The following is a 21,626-nucleotide window of genomic DNA, read 5'->3' as shown; positions in this document are numbered from 1 at the left end:
TTTTGATACAACAAGCGACTCTGTTTGTGGCGTCAGTGCAGAAAGGGCTTCTTTCTCATCACCCTGCCATTCAGATGTTCTTTATGAAAATTGTGCTGAATTGTAGAGCGATGTACAGATACACCATCTGCAGCGAGATGTTCTTGCAGGTCTTTGGAGATGATCTCTGGTTGTCTGTAGCCATTCTCACAATCCTGCCTCTTCATATGTCACTCCTGTATTTTTCTTGGCCTGCCAGACCTGCTGGTTTAACATCAACTGTGCCTGTGGCCTTCCATCTCCTGATTCCATGCCTTACAGTTGAAACTGACAGTTTAAACCTCTGAGATGGCTTTTTGTAGCCTTCCCCTAAACCAGGAGACTCCACAATCTTTGTTTTCAGATCTTTGGAGAGTTGCTTTGAGGATCCCATGCTGTCTGTCACTCTTCAGAGGAGAGTCAAAGGGAAGGAAGCACAACGTGTAATTGACCACCTTAAATACCTTTGACCACTCGTGACTGAACCCTCCGGTCTATGAAGTTCAAGGCTTGACGAGCTCATCATACCAAGTAATCAGCATTGAGCAGCGACAGGCATTCAAATCAGCACAATGACAAGGGGACACACATTTGTGCACAGCTGGTTTTTCACATTTGATTTAATTTCATAAAACTAAATACTGCGTCACTAAAAATCTTTGTTCAGAAAACACAGCAGTGCTCAGATGTTCCTAGGAAATGAAACACGGACCACGGTTACCTTTTGTGTTGAAAGGAGAGTCAATTATCATGCAGGCTGAGAGGGGGTCCCAAACTTCTTCACATGACTGTAGATATATCTACTTATATCTACTTATACTCCACTTCTGTGTGGGAGAGATTCCAGTTTGTCACCTCTTCAAAGCAAGGTGTGCAAAACTACTAGAGATTTACCCCAAAAGACTCAAAGCTGGGTTTGCTGTTAAAGGGGCTCCTAAGAAGTTCTGCATTAGGAGTCTGAATCCTTCTCATTCCTACAAGAGTTGAGTTTTCGATTATTTTAATCAATCTGCAAACCTTTCTGCGAACTTGTTGTCACTTTGTCATTATTGGTTCTAGGGTGGAGATTGATGGCGTGGGCAAAAATGGCAAATCTATGCAACCTTTAAATGAAATCTGCAACACAATCAAGTGCGCAGAGAGTGAAGGGGTCTCTCGATCCACTGCAGGGGGTTTAATAAAAGGTTAAGTTTGGCCTTCAGCATTTCCGGCTTTCCCTCAGCTCGAGTGGTCCTGATGTCACTGAGATATAGTAAAGAAGACCACCTGCTTATTTGTAATAATTCTGAAGTGGTGGAAAAAAAAGGTGATAAACGACCTCTTGCAGCTTCAGGTCACAGAACGACTGATTCATTGTCTTCTTACGGTAACTGAAGCCGCCTGTGAAAAACAGCGAGGACATCTCGGCCTGAAGCCAAACTAGAAATTCAAGGAAAACCATAAATAGAACGGCAGATCAGACCGAGCGGGCAGCCTCTTCAGATCAGGCGTCCGACCGCCGTCTCCCCTCTTCTTTATGGCGCCTTTTGAAAGAGCAGGAAAGCAAAGACAACAGCCGGGGGTCTCCTGCTCCTAATGTGGAATGATGTGGGAGCCCCCCTGCCATTCAGAACTCGAGGGCCCATCAGCTCGGAGTTGTGTCCGACAGATGGCAGGAAGCTCGCTGACTCTTCTGCCTTGTACCCGGTGCTGCCAGGATGAGCTCCAGCCCTCTGTGGCACTAGAAATAGGCAAAGCGCCTTGAGCATGGGCAAGGCGCTATATAAATCAAATGTATTATTATTATTAACTGGGTTAAGGGAAGATTTGGGAGTGGCACATGGCTACAGGGTGGCCCTGCAGCTCTAAACTGGAGACGCTGGTCAGAGAATGGGTGGATGGATGGGTATTGGGAGGAGAACTACAGACAAGACTGGGCAGCACTAGTGGGGGAGTCCAGCTGTTTAAACACACCTAAAAATTAACAACTATCTAACCAGACAACATGGAATCAGGCTGGGACCACCAGCAGATGGCGACTCCAGGCACAGTGCCAGTTACTAAGACTAGACCCTGTATGTGGCAATGCCCACCAAATGGCTGGCAGTTTATTTTCCTTACCGTTCACTGTACACGATGGCCCAGTCCACAATCAAGCTAGGAATCTAAAACTGAATAGAATTCTACTCACAATTCTGAATGTCACCCAAGACCACAAATAAAGTGGCACCCATTCCTTAACAGTCAAATGAAAACATCAAATCCATTTGCAATAGGCAGTGGCAAATGTGCCCAGCAAAGACTAAACTGGCCTGTACACTTAAAAAATGGCACTTAGGTGGCCAGCCTGTCGCAGAGAAAAAGTACTGAGTGCTGTGCCAGAGAGGGAAGTGGCAGCACATGAAGCAAGCAAGCCGTCACACTGTGGTGGCACCGCCGAGTCCTTTAGTTGCATCGGGTTGTACTGCTGCCTTGCAAATTTAATGTATCCATTTCTGTATGACATAGTGCCTCTCCTATCTAACTAATCCATCTGTAAATAACAGGCAGACATGAAATGGCACCATAACTTTAAAAAAAAGATGCTTTCAAATACATCTAGTGCCTTTCTGAACTCTCTGTCCGTCGAATTGTTTCACACCGATTGTATAGTGTCATTCCTACCTATCTATTATAGAGTGTCTTTCAGATCTCTCAGCCTGTATGTAATATTATATCCTTTCAAATGCATCTATTAAATAGTGCCTTTCACGTTTATGTTTACTATTTTCTTTTCATATTGATTGATATATTATATAGTGCCTTTCATGTCTGCATTTCTATGTTTAATGCTTACCGTATGTGTACTTCTCGCACACCGTGGCGCAACACAAGAGGCTTCACCGTTAGCGCTGACGTCCGATTCCCGAGAGCGGGTGCAGTGAGTGTGTACGCCGGATGAGCCCAGAATTAGGGCGAAACACGTGCCGCGTACTCTGCATTATTTGACAGAAAAACTATTTCAACTTCTTTATCTATTTACCTGCTATATAGTGCCTTTCATAACTATCCATTGATAACATGATGCCTATCCTATTTAACTATCTTTCCACTTAATAGTGTATTTCATATTCATATTGATTGTATAGTGTCTTTAATATTAAAACTCATTTCATGTCTGTTAATCTATTTAATGTTTCTTAACATTTCATATCTATTAATTATAAAGTATCTATCATATAGTGCCTTTCATGTCTATCTATAATATGGTTACCTGTCCTATTTGTCTGCCTTTTCACTTAATAGTGTTTTTAAAATTGATTGTATAAGGACTTTAATATTAATATTACTATTTATTATATAGTGTTTTTCACATCTAAATATATCTAAGTACATTTAATACAGTATCTTTCAGATCTAAATAATACACTGTGTCTTCCATTTTAATTAATCTTACTATAGAGTTCTTTATGTCTATCATTATTATATAGTGCCTTTCACTATTTATCCATGATTATTTTATAGTGCCTTTCACTGTTTTTCTACCTCTCATTATCATGCAGAGCCCACTGCCTTTCACTGCCTTATTATAGAGTTCTTTATATCTATCACTATTATATAGTGCCTTTCATTATCTATTTATGGTTATTTTATAGTGCCTTTCATGACTGTCTAGAATATGTTACCTTTCCTGTTTCTCTGTCTTTCCACTTAATAGTGTATTTCATATCGTATAATGACTTTAATATTAATATTGCTATTTATTATATAGTGCCTTTCACATCTATATATATCTAAGTAAATTTAATACAGGATTTTTCATATCTAAATATTACACTGTACCTTTCATTTCAATTAATCTTACAGAGTTCTTTATATCTATCATTGTTATATATTGCCTTTCACGATCTATCCATCTATCCGTGGTTATTTTAGTGCTTTTTACTGTTTTTCTACTTCTCATTATCATACAGTGCCCACTGCCTTTTACTGTTTATCTGACCATCTTATTTTTCTGAAGACCCCCAGATGACCGGGAGTGAGATTATGGGTTAGTCGCTTCAGTCACCGCTCTGGGTGCCCCTCCAGCCCCGCCGCATGTTTCAGACGCCTGGCAGATTAACATAACTCCACAAGTCCAAGATAAACCCTAATGGCGAGCTCACAGCTGCAACAGACAACGACCGTAAAGCCCGGTTGTCAATGTGGATGTCTGACCGAGGCCACACAGAGCAGCAGCTGCTAACCCGTGTCATTTGATAGCCCCCTTGTTGTCTTAAAATAGCGAGAGACTGAAGACTGTGGGATCTCGACCATCCTCCTCCTCCTCGGCTAAAAGAACACAAAATGAAGTCGTGAGTAGCAGCAAGTGGACGAAGCAGCATGTCGGAGGGTCCCTCGAGCCCTGCTGACTCATAGAGCGACCTCAACGAGTCACTTCACCTGTCATAAGCACAGGGAAGGCTCTTTCTTCATCAGTTCTGCTTCCAGTGCTCATACTACACCAAAGTGGAGGCCGTTTTATTTTTGAATTCTCACAGCACATCATATTTTTATGTCTTCACCTGCCAGTGCAGAAGTTTTAGAAATGTGAAAATAAAGGCGCTCAGTCTGCAAAACTCATTTGGAGAGGCTTCTCTATGCAAATCATTTAAAAAGGACAATTCTTTCAGCTTTATCACCAGTGGCCAAGAAAGGCGCTATATTAAAAAAAAAAAAAAACACACAAAGTTATAGAGTCAAAAATAAAGGTGATGAGAACTAAATAGTGATAAAGCACAAGATGGGGGACCTGAACCAGTCACTTCGCACGCTATATATATATATGGACGTAAACGAGACGAGCAACTTTATATTTCGGACGATTTACGACACGTGACATGTAATATGAAGTAAATAAGCTCAGGTTCTGCTGCGACTCTGAAAATATGCGTTTTTCTTTGCACGCGCAACCCACCCAACACCTAACGTTTAAAGGGGAGGGATATTGCGAAAGCTTTAGATTCGTCAAAAATTGAAATCACCAGATTTCGACGTTTTAGGGTGCGCTGATACCGAAATCCTCGAGATCTCGATGCTGGGTGTCTGTCTGCGCCTCTCGGTTTCTCTAAAATGGCCAGACGGAAACACACTTCAGCCCGTTATGAGATGCCAATGTGTTGAGGAGTTTTTGACCCAAATCGCGTAAGAGAAAAAGGCGCTCGAAAGGACCCCTCAAATACAGGAATTCTGCAATGAATGATGATTGCTATCGCAATGCGCCATTTTATGATCGGAAAGATCAGCCTCCGAGTGGTAAATGATGAAGAAAATGATAAAGAAGAGTTCGGGTAACTTGGTTCTTGGGGGCGCAAACCATGTGGCGCTCACGTCCTAATTTTACTTTTTAATGGTTTGTCTGCCATCTAAATTTCAGACTCTTAATCTGTCGTCCTGCTGCCTGTCAAAGATTAGACGTTTATGTATTTTTCCTACATATTAGAAAGTTTGTCAAAATTATATAATTTTTTTCAGGAGAGTCCGAATGCATTGGACAGACTGTCAATAGAAAAGAGCCCGGGAACTGAAATGACGCCATCACAGAGACAAAAGATAATCAAAAAAAAAAAAGTAAGCACAAAACGATAATAAATAAACCCTCACGACGCAGTCCACTTCCTCGGATGCAGAGGATGGTGGTCTAACTCTGAAACGAAATCCCCCCAAACTCCTCCCGAAAGTTATGTACAGTTTAATCTTACCGCGATGCCTACTGATGTGAAGATTTGTTGAAGTTCGGATGCTCGCCAGACGAAATCGCACGTGCAAGCAGACAAGAAGGTCAATCCAGAACAAACGGGTAATCCATAAGGGTGGAATTGCAATCCAGTTGTGCGGTGAGGCCTTGAAATAAAAAGGACACCACCGATTGCGATTCTGCCGCCTTCTTATGGATCCCGCTTTTCAAACTAGCGCCTTCATCTTTCACCCAGCATCCCTTGTGCCAAGCACGGAGCTGCCCAATAATGCGGTACTCCCAGGGCTGCTGGGATTTGAAGTCCATTTAACTAGCGTCGCTACAAAAATCATCTGAGGTTTTCGCAAAATAATTTCCGCTGAACTTTTGATGACAGGCCAGCAAATGGGCGGATCTGCAAATCGCAGTCCTGTGAATGACCTAACTTTCCAATGTTAGTCAAATCCTAGCAGCAGTAACATCAATATAAACACACTTCAGCTTTATAAAGTTATTTTGAGATTTTTTTCTCTACTTATTAAATTGTAAATAAAACACAAATAATCACATTCAATAAACCATCAGGCTGACCCAAGAAGATCATTTTATTAATCCCGCACAGTTGACGCAGTTGGTCCAAACTTGAAGGGCATCTGTGGCACAGTCACGTGCAGGTGGGCTCCTGCATGGCAGGGACATGCGGTCAGGGAAGGCAGGCGTCATCATGAAAAATTAAAAAACTAATAATGATTACATCTTACCTGAAGAAGGGGCCTGAGTTGCCTCGAAAGCTTGCATATTGTAATCTTTTTAGTTAGCCAATAAAAGGGGTCATTTTGCTTGACTTTTCACTGTACTGATAACATAAAATCAATGTGTCCACCGGTGTGTGCTATAAATTTGTTTTCTGTATGATTAAAATAATTTTGGTCATTTTTATAGTCAAAATTGCTGAATGTCCTGTTCAAATACAGCGGAGAAATGTGAGGTGCGGCAGCAACGAGTCTCACCTCCCCTCAGACTGCGCTATCCTCACACACTGACGGGGTTGATGCCTGCGATTGTTGCGTGCCTGTCGCTGTCTCTCTGTATGTCACCAATATAAGGCGTGCAGACACGTTTATGATACACCCTGACTTTCCACAGTCTGGCTAATATCTTTAATAGAATGTGTGTGACATATTTAGTCTTGCTGATCGGACATAAAACCACAGTGACAAGGCACAGAGTGGGGAAGGCAGTACCGTGGTGTCCTGCAGGGGGCGCATGTGAGCTCAACAGGTGCTCGTTGCTGCTGTTCTTCTGCGCTGAAGCGCCGATAAGTTAGCGACGTCAGAAAGTCACGTGCACTGCAGCGGGACGTTAATTTTGATTTTTTGTTCCTATTGACTGCCAGATTAAGATTTTTAAAACTGAAGGAAAGTAAGGAGGATATTTACAAGAAAGTGACGGAGATTTTCGTGAAGACGGATAGGCGCATGGACTTCATTTACAAATAAAGGTAAAGACCATAAACGGGTTTCAATTTTATAAAAAGTGGGATCAGACTAAGAAAAAAAACAATCCAATATTTATAAAACTACATTTTGACCATAAATAAAATATTCTTTGGTTTTTCTTGTAATCCTTTTGTTGAACAGTCTGTATTAAAATTGATTAAAGCATCAGAATGTAACGCTTTTACAAACAACTAAGTATTTCGATTAAGTTCAAAATTGAAATCCGTTGTTTTTTTTGTACACCACTCTATACTTTCATTTGTATTGATTGAGTTTGAATTGTGGAATTGCAGCAGTGAATTTAGAACACATGGAGGGTGAGGAGCACATGCGCTCTCTCCACACTCTCCCTCTCTCTTCGTTTTTCAGCCAAATATGCGCCTTACCTGTGTGTGTAAAGAATGAGATATGAAACATCACCAGACGTCAATGTGCATGCTGGCTGCCAATTGAATAGTCAATAAGCGACTCTTTTAGGTTCTTGTATTTGTAAATCTCACTCTGAAGGACTCCGTGCTCACCAGCTATGAACCTCACCACACGTCACTACTGCCTGGCAGAGGGAGGTGAAACGACAGGCAGGATAAACATTTACGTGGGGCTCCGCCCCCTGCGGATACTCATTTACATGGGCACTCAGCAACAATCAATCTAGATTAGCCTTCTATTGGAAGGTTAGATCTATAGGAAGCATAGAGTTGACACACTCCAATGGCAAAACTGGAAACCCTTTAAGGGGGCCTACAATCCCCATGTGCCAGGGTTTGTGGTGAATGTTAATTTTTTAGTAACGTTAAATGCAACCAGAGCCGTTTTCATAATCCATGAAAAGGATTTACATGTCAGGAAACAAACACTGGATTGAATTGGTTTATTTAGACCACGGACATGCACTCTGCCATTTTAAACCCGATTTGCTTTGGCCAAATGAGTCAAAATGAATTGTAGGTCTGGTGTCTCTGCAGCCTCCACATTGGAGCTCCAAGCAGACAGAGTTACTTGGTGTTATTTGTGTCAGAAAAGAGTTGGTGTCCTACCTGGAAAGGGGTCTCTCTTTTTGAATTGCCTTTCCCAAGGTTTCTTCCATTTTTTCCCTGCAAAGGTTTTTTTTTGGGAGTTGTTTCGTCTTCTTAGAGAGTCAAGGCTGGGGGGCTGTCAAGAGGCAGAGCCAGTTAAAGCCCATTGCGGCACTTCTTGTGTGACTTTGGGCTATACAAAAATAAATGGTATTGTATTGTAATTGTATTGTGACTGATGGACAGTGGATCTCCAGCACCTTCTCTTCACTGTACAATAGTTAGATAGCAGAACTAAACACCAGGACCCCCCTTGCCAACTGTCAGTAACACCTCAAGTTTATATTCCCTTGAAGTTTCATTTTCTGCAGCCTGCTGTGGTCTGAAAGTAAAGACGTCACTCAGGAGCGCGGTCAAATTTATATGCTAATAAGGTCATAAATATTCAAAAATGGACTTTGGTAACACCATACATGGTTACTGGTGGGAGGGGACAGGGAGCTGCTAAAAGCTTTAAATCGATTTGAGATTTATAAACTACCTTGGCCTGGCACATGGCGCAGATACGCTTTTATAATTTCAATTTTTTGTGTATGTACGTCGATTTTGCATTTCTAGCATACAGTAAGCAAACGTTTTAGTATGTATACACACGAGACCCCCTGGTGAGTACTGGTCTGGTTTAGGATGTCTGGAGGGTTTGGATGCCACATCCATCACGAGGCTGCTTTGGAGTGGGTGTGCAGGTCTGCTTTGTCCTATTGTGACCCCTTTAAGCGTTTTGAGACTGGTGAGCGGGCAGAGACAGAGTGCCACGGCCCGTCTGTTTTTCTGGGATCCTTTTCATACAATTCTGCTCTCTGTACTTCTACAGCCTGCTCTTGGGGTAGGCCCCCTAAATGTCGCTCTGTCAGATTAAACATCAATAGACGGACACATCCGGCTAGCTTCTCTCTCCAACGTTGTTTGCAGGAATGTCGACCCCAATGTGCGCTTAGAGGCTCAGGATGCCTCTGCCATGCCAGCTGTTGTGACTTCTCACTGACTGGGAAACTCCTTAGTGACCCCCCCCCCCATATCACCCACAGCTGCTCCAGCTTCACAGGATCAGAACGGCACACACGTTCTCCATGAGCGATTCCCAATCAGTGGGGTGGGGGGCTTTGCAGCTCCCCGACTCTTTCTTTGCCGTGTATGTCGGTCAGCCTGCCATCATGTGAGCTGCACTTCTACCCGGACTGCCAAGAAAAGAGGAAGAAATGGGGAGCAGCATATTGAGAATGCAAAAGGAAGAGGAGACCATCTGAGCCCATTTCAACAGTGTTAGCATCGTTACAATGGCTGCCGGTGTCTTTTAGGGCCGATTTTAATTGTCTAAATTGTCACCTCCACCCGCCATACATGTAAGAACGTCACTGGTCTCTCTCAACATATGATATCAGTGCAACTAATAAAAGCAAACCCCAGCAGTATATATAGCGCCTTCAGAAGGTCTTCAGGCCTGTCACTTTGTTCACATTTTAATTTGTCACAGCCCTGTGCTAAAATCATTTCAATCCCCCCAATCAAGCAACACTCAAGTCCCCAGAATGACAAAGTGAAAAACATGACTTGGGACACCAGCTGGGAAGGAGGACAGTTTCATACCTGGACAGGAGGCCAGAACAGAAGGTTAGGCGGGTTGACCGGCTGGACGAAGAGATAATTTTGAGTCCGGCTGGACTAACATGTCGCTTGTACCAGAAGAAACGGGGATTTGGGAGCGGGTCAATCCCCCATACAGCAGGTGGCAGTGGTGGACACATGCAGGGGTGCTTGAGAGTTGGAGTCTGGAATTACAACCTGGGTGCCTGCAGAGGGCGCTGCCTACGCTTTATATGGCCCAGAAGTGCTCCCAAGAAGACACGGCGTGGCACCAGAAGCATTTCTGAGTGCGGCTTGAAAAGTAGCCCACTGCTTCATATTGAGGAGTCCCAGTCAGGGGGGCAGCGGGCAACACTCAAAGGGGAGGAAGACCTGGTTTGATTTTGTGTATATTACGACTGGTCGTTGGAAGGGTGAGTTTTGGAACGGTGCTTGGTTTAATAGACATCTTTTACTTAACCTACAAGTGCGTCTGGGGCTCAGTGGTGCCCCCCAGTGGTTACACTCTCAATGGCACCAGCGTTCAGACTCGTTTGTTTTGACACTTGAAATTTGGCTCAGGTGGTCCCATGCCATTGATTATCATAGACAGGTTTCCACACCTTGTCTAGAGTCCCCCGTGATCTGGTTAGGAAAGGCACACACAAGCCACCTGTCTACAGGAGGTCCCACAGGTGGGCAACAACCAAACCATGAGGTCATGAGTCACACATTTTGGGAAGGCTTTAGAAGTGAACATTCCAAAGGGCACAGTGGTCTCCATAAATGGTCAATGAAAGACGTTTGGAACAGCCACAACTCTTCCAGGACCTGGTCACTCGGCCAGACCGAGCAAACATGGGAGGAGGGCCACAGTTACAAGAGGTGAGCAAGGACCCAATGGTCACTCTCGCTGAGCCGCGGAGAAAAGTGGAAGAAGCTTCTAGAAGAACAGCCATCATCACTTCAGCTCTTCACACATCTGGGCTTTTATTACAGAGCGGCCAGACAGAAGTCTCCTCTCAGTTAAAGACACACGGAAAGCCTGCTTGGAGAAAACCCACGGTGGGAGAGCAGAGAGATGGGATTGTGTCGAGGCGAACCGCTGGGGAAGGCTGCAGCACCGAACCGAACGTTCCCAAGAGCAGAGAGGTCCCCATGACCCCTAAACAGAAGAAGTTTGGGACCACCGTGGCTCTCCTGGAGGTGACTGTCCAGGTAAACTGAGCAGCCTACCTGTTTGGGGCCCCAGAGGTTGGATTGTTATGGGGGGCCCTTTGTAACCAGCACCAAGGTCTGGATATCCACTGGCATCTTCATCAGTGGGGTTGTTCCGTGACAGATCATCACAAATTTTATTTGTTATTTAATATCCTTTTAATTTTAATTATTATTCTGTATTGAAAAACAATATATTATTAATATTATTTTTTTTAAAACCCCTTCTCATTCCAGTAGACACTGAAATCGTTCAAACAACGGCAGCTAAAGTTGTTTCTGAGGCCCCTCTGGGATTTGGGGGGGGCTCTAAAGCTTAAGCTTCATTGGGTTCATAGCAGGTCTGCCCCTGGCCTGTCGTAATAGAGGTGGCTAAGAACCTGGTGGTCTCTCTGGCTGTGGGGGTCCACAGAACCTGTGTGGTGATGGGAGAAACGTCCAGAAGGACAGCCACCACATGCATTCTGGGAGAGTGGCCAGGCGACACATCAGATCTTAAAATGGATGTAATTTCAACAATGGGGGCTTTTCCCACCGCAGGAACTAATGAGTAGACCCCTGGTCCTCTGGCGGTCCCCAGCCACTTTTGTATCTTGTATTTCCACCACACAACATGAACTGTAACCTTTATGCAAAATTTGTGATGCGCACAGAGGAGTGAGAGGCATTTGAAATATCAGGGGGCACCCCACCCATGGGGTGGGGGTACAGGGGCACCACCCTACCCCCCCTTTATTGCTTCGAGGTGGCTGTGAAGAGTGATGTGGTGTAAACGGTGGCACTCCATCATCACCCATAACTTTCCAAAGTCCACCCTACCAACAGCTCTCTAAGATGGTCAACCAATCAGCACAATGCATTGCCCCCAAGCCCCACCCACATTAGTTCCGGGTTGAATGAAAAGCAAACTCTCTGGATTGGGAGCTAAAAAGAGAGAACCAGGAACTACAACTGCTACTGGGAATGAGACAAAAGTCCTTGGTTCCTGAAGAAAACTCCTGTGGTGGGAAAGCGCCAGTAGAGTAGAGCAGCAGCCCCTTATCTTAGCATACTGATGGGTACTGGCACCTTTCACAAGGGACCACTCTTCGATCGATTGCCACTGTATCTCAGCAACACAATTGTCCTGGCAGCACTTCTGGTCACCCACAGGGCTCCCTGTTGGACGGAACTACAACTGCCACTCATCTTTCTGGGTGTCTGGCAGGAAGCTGTGCCAGTGGCATGTGGCTGCCCAATGTAGTGGGTGCGCAGTCTCCCATTGCCCGACCATTATATTGGCCTCTCTGGCACTACCTGCATGGAGTGCACATGTTCTCCTAGCACTCTACTTTCCCCCATTGATCATCACAGCACATGAACTGAGAAGTTCAAGACATCTGATTGCAGGCCGTTTCACACCGGTGTCACAGTGGGATGTGCTGATTTAAATTGAGTCACGCCTGAAGTTTTGACCTTTGAACCATGAAAAGCAGACTTCCATCCAGCCAACAATGGGCCTCCTTATGTTACACAGAGACAAACGACCTCGACACGCGCACATGCCTTTCTGAAAACAGCAGCTGCCTCCATCTCCATATGTCACTCAAAAATAGAAATAGCGGCCTGGGGGGCATCGTGGTTGAAGCTGCTGTCTATCATCTCTGAAGACCTCACGCTGTCCGTGTGGAGTTAGCTTGTTCTCCTCGTGAATGTGTGACAGTCAGTTAGTGACAGTGTCTGAGGTCCTTTAATCCTTTGTAGATGTCACAGTGGATGGGCTGGCATCCCAATTAGGATGGAGGGTGGATCCTTACCCGGCCATTATGGAAGAACAGCTTGGATGGATGTGCCTACCCGGCTAGGATCATTCCTGTTCCCTATCCCAATAATGGGAGGACCGGGGGAATAAAAGCATATAAAGAACAATTGTTCGTCCAGTACATTAGGTGGCAGCGTTCTCCTGGGCTGCCCCCAGTTTGGACACCCATAAGACTACATGGGACGTGTAGTTTGGATATGCAGCCCTGTTGGGTTCCTCCATGGGGATAAGAAAGACTTCACTGCTCTATAGAGCTTCAGCCTGGTCTGGAAGTGCCACCAAGTTGGAATGCAATGGCAGCAGAAATGTACTTTGGCCAGGTATAGGACAGGTCACCTTTATGTCACTCATGAGGCTGGAGTTGGGTGGAAGAGGACAACACTTGCTGGGGGAGTGAAGGAACAGGAAGGGATGAACGGACAGATGTTTGGATTTTAAACGGGGCAGAATATAATTAAAGCAACGCTTGAACCCAAGACTGAGTGGGTGCCATTGTGACTGAAATTTGGCGTTTGGGGGCGCCCCCTGCTGGCCATACTGTGTATATTATGAGAGCAATCCATGGCCATTTATAATCACACATATTCAAAATACATTTAAAGGTCCTGACTCATTCTAGAAGGATTTTTATTCATGTAAACCGCAAAAATGAATCTTTGGTATTTTAAACTACCCAGTCGTCAGTCCTGGCCACAAACGTCTCATTTCGCCTCCTCAGGTCTGCATCTTTCGCTTCTAATTGTCTTCTAAGTGTGGAAGCTCCAAAGAAAAAGGCGAATTAATAAGAAAATGGCAAAAGAGAACAAATGACTAATAACATTAGTAGTGATACATTAATATAGCGCCTTACTGACACTTCACAAATATTCAAAGGAACACAACAGGAACAAAAGCAAAGATGCCATCAATGACAGAGGATCTGCACCAGCGTCACACACTGAACAGCAAAGGAAAGAAAGAGAAATCCATCAAAGTTCTTAGTTTGACCGAGAAACACAGAGACTCCATTTTCAAAGCCCCCTTAATCCTCTGCAGGGTCGCTGGGGGCTGCAGCCCAACCCAACAATCACTGGAAACAAAGCAGGAACATTCAGTGGACAGAAGGCGAGACCCTCGCAGGGCAAACACACACACACGCACACACACACCGCACTCACAAACACACACACCAAGTCATGCCAGGATCTTCTGGAGGCAGCGAATGTTCCCTGCCACCTACCCCATGGCATCAGCAGGCAACTACTGAGCCCTGCTCCACCCGAACTGCTGCCAATCCAGGCTCCACCGGCCCGGGCGTTCTGTACTTCCACCGCTGCCAATCCAGGCTCCACCCGGTGTGGGCACTCTGTACCTCCACTGCTGCCAATCCAGGCTCCACCCGGCGTGGGCACTCTGTACCTCTACTGTTGCCAATCCAGGCTCCACCCGGTGTGGGCGCTCTGTACCTCCACTGCTGCCAATCCAGGCTCCACCGCGGGAACTCTGTACCTCTACTGTTGCCAATCCAGGCTCCACCCGGCGCGGGCGCTCTGTACCTCCACCGCTGCCAATCCAGGCTTCACCTAGAATGGGCACTTTGTACCTCCACCGCTGCCAATCCAGGCTCCACCCAGCATGGGTGCTCTGCACTTCTACCATTGCCAATCCAGGCTCCACCCGGCGCGGGCGCTCTGTACCTCCACCGTTGCCAATATATGCTCCACCCTATAACACAATTGTCGCTCCTGCCCCCAAAAGGCTCAACAGGATGGCCACTCTCTCCTCCTCGGTGCTTTACTCCTGAACACCTGCCTCCACTCTGTTCACCGGCTTGTTTTCTCTCTTTTTCTCCCTTTCTCTCTCTCTTTCTCGTTCTCCTGCCTGCTTTTTCTCGCGTCTTTCAACCTCCATTCTGTTTTCTTGTCTTTTTTTTTCCCCAATCCTTATTCTCTTTTTTTTCCTTGCGCTAACCCTTTTACAAAGGGGGCGGGGCACAGCTGTGTTGATTAGCAGCTCCCGGCACCAATTAGAGTCATGGATGATCTCACACCTGTGCACTTTAGCGTGGAATCGTCCACTCCCGCCTCGCGCTCTCGCCACGCTACCACAGTCCTCCTGCCGCGATGCGAGTTGGCGATGATTTATTTCTAAAGGTGCCAATCACTTTACCACAAACATACCATCCTCCCCCTACCTTGGAAGTGTAATTTCCCAGTGATAGCTGTGCGACTGAAGAAATTGGGAAGCACCTCCGACTAGCCTCCTCTGCTTTCGGCAGCCTACGCGAGCGTGTCTTCTGTCACCGAAACTTCCGCATGGCAGCCAAGGCTGTGGTACTGTAAATCACGCAGTGTGTGTATCAATACTCCTCTATGGATGCGAGTCCTAGATTCCCTACCACAAGCTAGAAGTGTTCCACATCCGCTGCCCCCAGAAGATCCTGGGCATCACTTGGCAGTACGGGGTTCCACACACTAAAATTCTGGAACGTTGCTCATCCAAAAGCATCGAGGCCATGCTGCTCAACCGTGTCCTCTGCTGGACCGGGCACGTTGTCCGAATGGATGAGTCTCGGCTCCCCCCGATGGTCATGTATGTTGAGGATCCCGACCTCAAGGTGGGCCGAAGAAACGCTAGACAGACCACCTGAAGCGTTCTCTCAAGGCCTGCTCCATTCCACATGTGCAGCTTGAGACACTTTGGAGACGGAGGATAAATGAAGGAGTCCATCACTTTGAACAACAACGGACACATACACAGGAAGAGAAGAGAATGGCGAGGCATCACCAGCGAAACCAACCAACTGCACTTGGGGGGCCAATTCCTTTGCCCATCGTGCACCCCAGATCTGCCTTTCCCAAACTGGCCTGCTTCTCCTACCGGCGCACACACAGACATGGACAAATGGATGGACGGTGTCATCGCCGTCGGATCGATGGACAGCCCTGATGATGGTCACTTGCTGCCTGACATGTGCCACCCCTTGACTGGTGCCATTGGAACGAGACCATCGAAGTGACTCGTGTCACCGGGCAGTGCGGGGAATGTTGGGGCTGACTGGTGTAAATGTCGATGTTATAATCTAAGTTTGTTATGAAATTTAGCGATACTCACACGGCCTTTTTATTCTAAAACACGCTGAATTATTTAAACAAGGAGATGAATAAGAGAGAAAATGGCCGACCGACTGGGAAAGTGGGTGAAGCAAAAACCTGCAGCCACTAATGGGAAGTGGGATATGGGTTGCCACCAGTGGGTTGCTATCGTGTTTAATGGTAGGGGGTCACGGTGGGTCGCTACTCCAACTATTACACTTGATCACCCCCTTTTGATGATCGTGCTGGATTCACCCAGGGGGTCCTAAATAGTGGGTGACGACACCAAAACTGGCTGAGAAACTAAACCGGGGTTCTCAAACTTAACACAGACCACAGGCTTTCACTTCTTGTGCTTTTACTGCAGTCCTGACAAGGGGGCTTCATTCTGGACTTCCATTTATGGCTGCTGGTGCCATGGCACTGCCTGCCTGCATGGCTTTTAAAGTGCCACCCAAAATCAAAGCCGTTTCAGAAGCAAACCTGTACACAGAATTTTAAATAAGTAGCCATACACAATAACTGGAAATGACCAAAATGCACAAAGTGACACTATGGGCACATCCGATGACAAGAAAAGCTGCTCACTACACACTTGGCTTAGGAAAGACAGAAGTCAGGAGATGGCAGCACAAGGGTGGGCAGCCCCGGTGCCACTGCAGCTTTACAAAGTGACTGAAGTCGAGTTACCAGCTCCTTTATGGTGAGGCTCTCACGTCTCTGACGTCCTTCTGAAAGACTCGAGGTATTTGTGGCGGTCTGGCATGTCCCCTTCATTTCACTTTTTCTTGGTGGGTCATCTCGTGCAGCCCATCCCCTCTTCTAACTACGGGTGAGCTGCCACTGATAAATGTGAGAGACCACTCTAGGAGGAGAACAAGTGCTCTGGCTGGAGACAAGAATGGGAAGACAGAGTTGAATAACAGTTGGAGTGGCCAGTAGGATGGAGAAATAACTTTGGGTCCGGCTGCCATGATGTAATGGATGGACCAGCGGAAGCTGAGAGTCAGGAGCAGTTCTATCTGGTGTACACCAGGTGGCAGTGGTCCTTGTATGGCAACCCAGTCGGGACACCTGCAGGGGTGCATGGGAGTTGGAGTCCGGATGTGCAGCCCCGTTGGGGTCCCTGGGTATCAATAGAGGGTGCTGGTGGGGGAGGACCTCCCTACTTTCTTCATGTTCTTCCAGGAAGACACGGCACAGCACCTGAAGGCTTCCTGGGTTTGGCTTAAAATGGCATCAATGAGCCAGAATAGGGAGGCAGTGGGCAACACTCAGCAGGAGGAAGGAGCGAGAAGAATTATTTATTGTTATTTAACTTATCTTGTTATTGTGGATGCAGAGGATAGTGAAGAGGTGCTTGGAACAATAAAAATCCTTTGTTTTACTCTAAAAATGTGTGCTGAATTACTGTGTCTTGGGTTTGGGGTTCAGTGGGGTTCACCCCCTTGTGGTTTCATCACTAAATGTGTAAGTGGGGCATCCATGTGATCCAGCTGCATTCCAGACATGATACCAGGCAAACACGTAATCCAGCATGAAAATATACGGAGACGTGCAATCTGGGCATGACACGCACCTGAAAGGGGTCTTTGAGAAAGCTAACAGTCTTTGTCTGCCGTATGTGTCATGTCTTGAATGACGACGAAGTGGGCCGCTTTAAAATGGACCTGAGGTCTGACCCTGTGGCTGTAGACCGAATTTCAGCGATTTCAGTTTATTTTTATTTACTCTTTTTATTATTATTATTATTATTATTATTATTATTATTATTATTATTATTATTATTATTATTTTATTAGGCTTTCTTGGAAGTTTATTGCTGCCCATTATTAGAATTAGCAAACATCCAATCACGAAACACACCAGTCCTAATTGAGGGTCACAGGGAGCCAAAGCCTGTCTTAGCAGCATCAAAGTGGAAAGCAGGAAGAACTCACCCTGAAACAGAGAGTTTACACACACGGCGAACCAACAAACAAAAATGTTGTTGAGAGGTGGAAAACTGGAGGCTTCCAAGCTAAGCACTGAGCCACTGTGTCTCTACATATTAGTCAGTCATTTTCTAAACCCAGTTACCCAGTCACAGGGAAGATGGAGCCCATCCTAGCCAGCTTCAGGCAGACGGGAGGAAGAAAGTCTGGAAACGGTACCAGTCCATCACATGGCGCACACAACACACACACAGGGGCACATTTAGCATCGCAAGCCCACCTAATCTGCATGTCTTTGGACTGTGGGAAGAAATCCACATGGACACGGGGAGAACACGCAAACTCCACACAGGGAGGGCCGAGGACATAAACCCTGGGCTGCCTGTTGTGAGGCTACAGTGATACCTACCACTGTGCCATGCTGCTACCCTACAGTACATGACATAACTCCAGCTATTATATAGTGACTTTTATATCTATCTAACCATCTATCAAAAAGTGACAATCTGTTTCTAACTAGCTCTTTATTATATAGTGCCTTTCACATCTATCTATCTATCTATCTATCTATCTATCTATCTATCTATCTATCTATCTATCTATCCATCTTTCTATTTATTATATAGTACCTTTCACATCTATCTATCTATCTATCTATCTATCTATCTATCTATCTATCTATCTATCTATCTATCTATTTATTATATAGTGCCTTTCACATCTATCTATCTATCTGTCTATCTATCTATCATATAGTGCCTTTCACATCTATCTATCTATCTATTACATAGTACCTTTCACATCTATCTATCTATCTGTCTATCTATCATAAAGTGCCTTTCATAATCTATCTATGTATTATATCGCATCTTTCATATCTCTCTAGCTATCTATCTATGTATATCATACTATCATCATAGTAGGCAGACAGTGTAAATTACACAGAGATAGTGAGCAGACCAGTTTTGGAATTTTGTCAAGCAATGTGCCAACATGCCACCCCTGCATAATATTCTATCCTATTTTCTTCATTTTGATTTGCATGCCCTTTGGATTGATTTAATTCCCACACCCATAATAAGAGAGAGACAGTGTAAATTTCATAGAGATAGTGACCAGGCCAATTAGATCTTGTGCCAGCTAACATGCCAACATGCCATCCTTGCATAAAATTATATTCCATTCCATTCTATTCTGTTCATCTCAATTTTAATAATTACCAGATGATTTAATTATCATGGGGTATAGGGAGACACAGAGATAATGAGTAGTTTAATTAGAGCTTGTGCCAGCTTATGTGTCACTATGCCATCCCTGCATAACATTCAGTGTATTGTATTATATTCTGTTCTATTCTATTCATTTTACTTCATCATTTGTGAATGCTTTAATTATTACAGAAGTAATGGGGCAGAGAGGGAAATTGCAAATTGTACACAGATATTGGGCAGGAAGATTAAGAATTGTCCCAGCCATTGTGCCAACATGCCATCCCTGTATAACATTCTACTCTTGTTCTAACTTTTAATTTTTATACTGTTTGTATTGATATATTTCCTCAACTCTAATATTAGAGAGACAATGTCAATTTCACAGAGATAACAATCAGGGTAGGTTGGTGTTGTACCAACCTATATGCCAACATGGAATCCCTCCATTAAGTTCCATTCTATGCTATTCATTTTACTTTTTTTATAATTACTGAATGGTTTAATGATCACAAGATGCATGGGGCAGAGGGGGTCAAGGCAAATTAAACTGAGATAATGATCAATTAGGAGCACTGCCAGCCATTATGCCAACATGCCATCCCTGCAAAGCATTCTATTCCATTTTCTTAATTTTGATTTGTATGCCCTTTGGATTGATTTAATTCCCACACCCATAATAAGAGAGAGACAATGTAAATTTCACAGGGATAGTGACCAGGCTGATTAGAGGTTGTGCCAGCTAATATGCCAGCTTGCCATCCCTGCATGAAGTTCCATCCCATTCTTTTCTGATCTGTTCTATTCTATTAATTTTGATTTTAATAAATACCAAATCTACTTATCACTGATCCCATGGGGCATAAGGAGACCAATTAAACAGAGGAAGCAAACAGGCTGATTAGGAGTTGTGCCACCCAAAGTGACAACATGCCATCCCTGCATAACATCCTATGTATTAGATTCTATTCTATTCATATAATTTTTATTAGTTGTGGATGATTTAATTAAAACAAAACTCTTGGGGAGACAATGCCGACTGTACCCAGATAGTGAGCAGGATGATGAGGAGTTGTGCCAGCCACATGTGCCAGCATGCCATCCTTGCCTAGAGTTCTGTTGTATTCTATTCCATTCTCTTCTACTCTGATCACTTCTGGATGATTTCATATTCACAGATTTGCTTTGCTTTCATTATTCCGGCTGTTTGTCCATCCTTCCACTGTCCCACTTCATCCAGCTAGGGGGGGCTTCTGGCTGATCTTAAATTGGACCTCGAAGTTTCTTTCCTGGTAATAATTTGAACTATAAATTGAAATTCTATTTAAGCACCAGAGATTGTATGGCGCACAGATGCACTCCCCTCTGATTCGGGCATGCACATTCCTAGGTCGACGGCCTCCCCTCGGCCCCCCAGACACTCCTCCTTACCAGTTTGCTTCTCTCTTGTCCATCAGGCAGCCCCCGAAGTGAGTCTGGCACCCCCTGATCTTCCCCAGGCCCGTTGAAGTTGGTGGTGACCGTGAGAACAGTTCCCTTCCACGCGGCCAGACGTCATGAGCTGGGTGGGAATCACTTGGCCGAGGCTGGGGGGGCTCCAGATGTCGCTCTAGTGAGCTGAGGAAGTAATCGCTGGCCTGAGTCGAGGCTGGCTTCAGGTTTCTGTTTTTTGAGCCATCAGCTGACACCACAACAAGAAAAGAGACACACTCGAGTCACAAATATAGATGGGCGCTGCCCTCGCAAACAGCCAAGGAGGAGGAGGAGGAGGAGGAGGAGATGCAGGAACCCCCCACCAAGAGGTGACATTCGGTGACGCTGCATTTTCGTCCTCATCCAGAGCTTTTCATGAAGTGTGTCCATTTCTGCTGGCCAGTCCCTGGCCTTTATACTCTTATGTTCCTCGGCATGCAGATTACCCACAAATAAAAGGAAGAAGAACTGTAAACCACAAGATGGGCATCGCTGACTGACATCAAGTAAACTGTAAAACTGATTTTGTGGTGACCAAGTGTGCCCATCTGCCTGGCAGCGATTAAAATATGAGGTGACCCCATAAAAAATGTTTTGAATACAAATCCAGAAACACACACTAGGTGGCACCAAGGAGTAGACGTCTAGAGCCCTGATTGACACGTGTGTTGGCTTTAATGACAATTCTAAGATGGGCTCCATTTTGGAGTGTCTGAGGCTGGGCACTGTAATGGCTGGATTTGAGAATGTGATTTTCTACATTCAGGGACACACTCCAGGTGGCACCAGTGACAAGACGTTGGGAGTCGTGTGTGACTTGTATGTAAGAATCATGGATGACACTAAACTGTGTGTGGGTGAATGAGCCCCGTGATGGCTGGCATCCAGTCCAGGGTTGGCTCCTTCCTTGAAACTAAAGCTGCTGATATAAAGTGCGGCTGTTATGACCCTGAATTGGATAAAATGTTGTTTTAGAACTCTGTTTATACTCCAGGGGGCACCAGTGAGTAGACATATAGAATCCTGTGTAACTGGCATATAAGGGTCATAGAAAACTCAAAATGAGTCCTGTATGTGTGAGGGTGAGT

At 45.1% G+C, this 21,626-nt stretch overlaps 1 protein-coding gene across 3 annotated transcripts in view; it reads right to left on the bottom strand.

Annotated features, from left to right (window-relative positions):
* The window catches only part of myot (myotilin), a 120,195-nt gene extending 99,445 nt beyond the window's left edge, over positions 1-20,750 (bottom strand). For all 3 annotated transcript variants that reach the window (XM_039776238.1, XM_039776239.1, XM_039776241.1), the window contains exon 1: positions 20,497-20,750. The gene's annotated coding sequence lies outside the window, so the exon portion shown is untranslated. The remainder of the gene's footprint in view (positions 1-20,496) is intronic.
* Positions 20,751-21,626: the final 876 nt, after the last annotated feature.

This window comes from Polypterus senegalus, chromosome 13 (genome assembly GCF_016835505.1).
Source record: "Polypterus senegalus isolate Bchr_013 chromosome 13, ASM1683550v1, whole genome shotgun sequence".
Taxonomy (NCBI): Eukaryota; Metazoa; Chordata; class Cladistia; order Polypteriformes; family Polypteridae; genus Polypterus; species Polypterus senegalus.
This window is presented reverse-complemented; position numbering and strand designations above follow the sequence as displayed.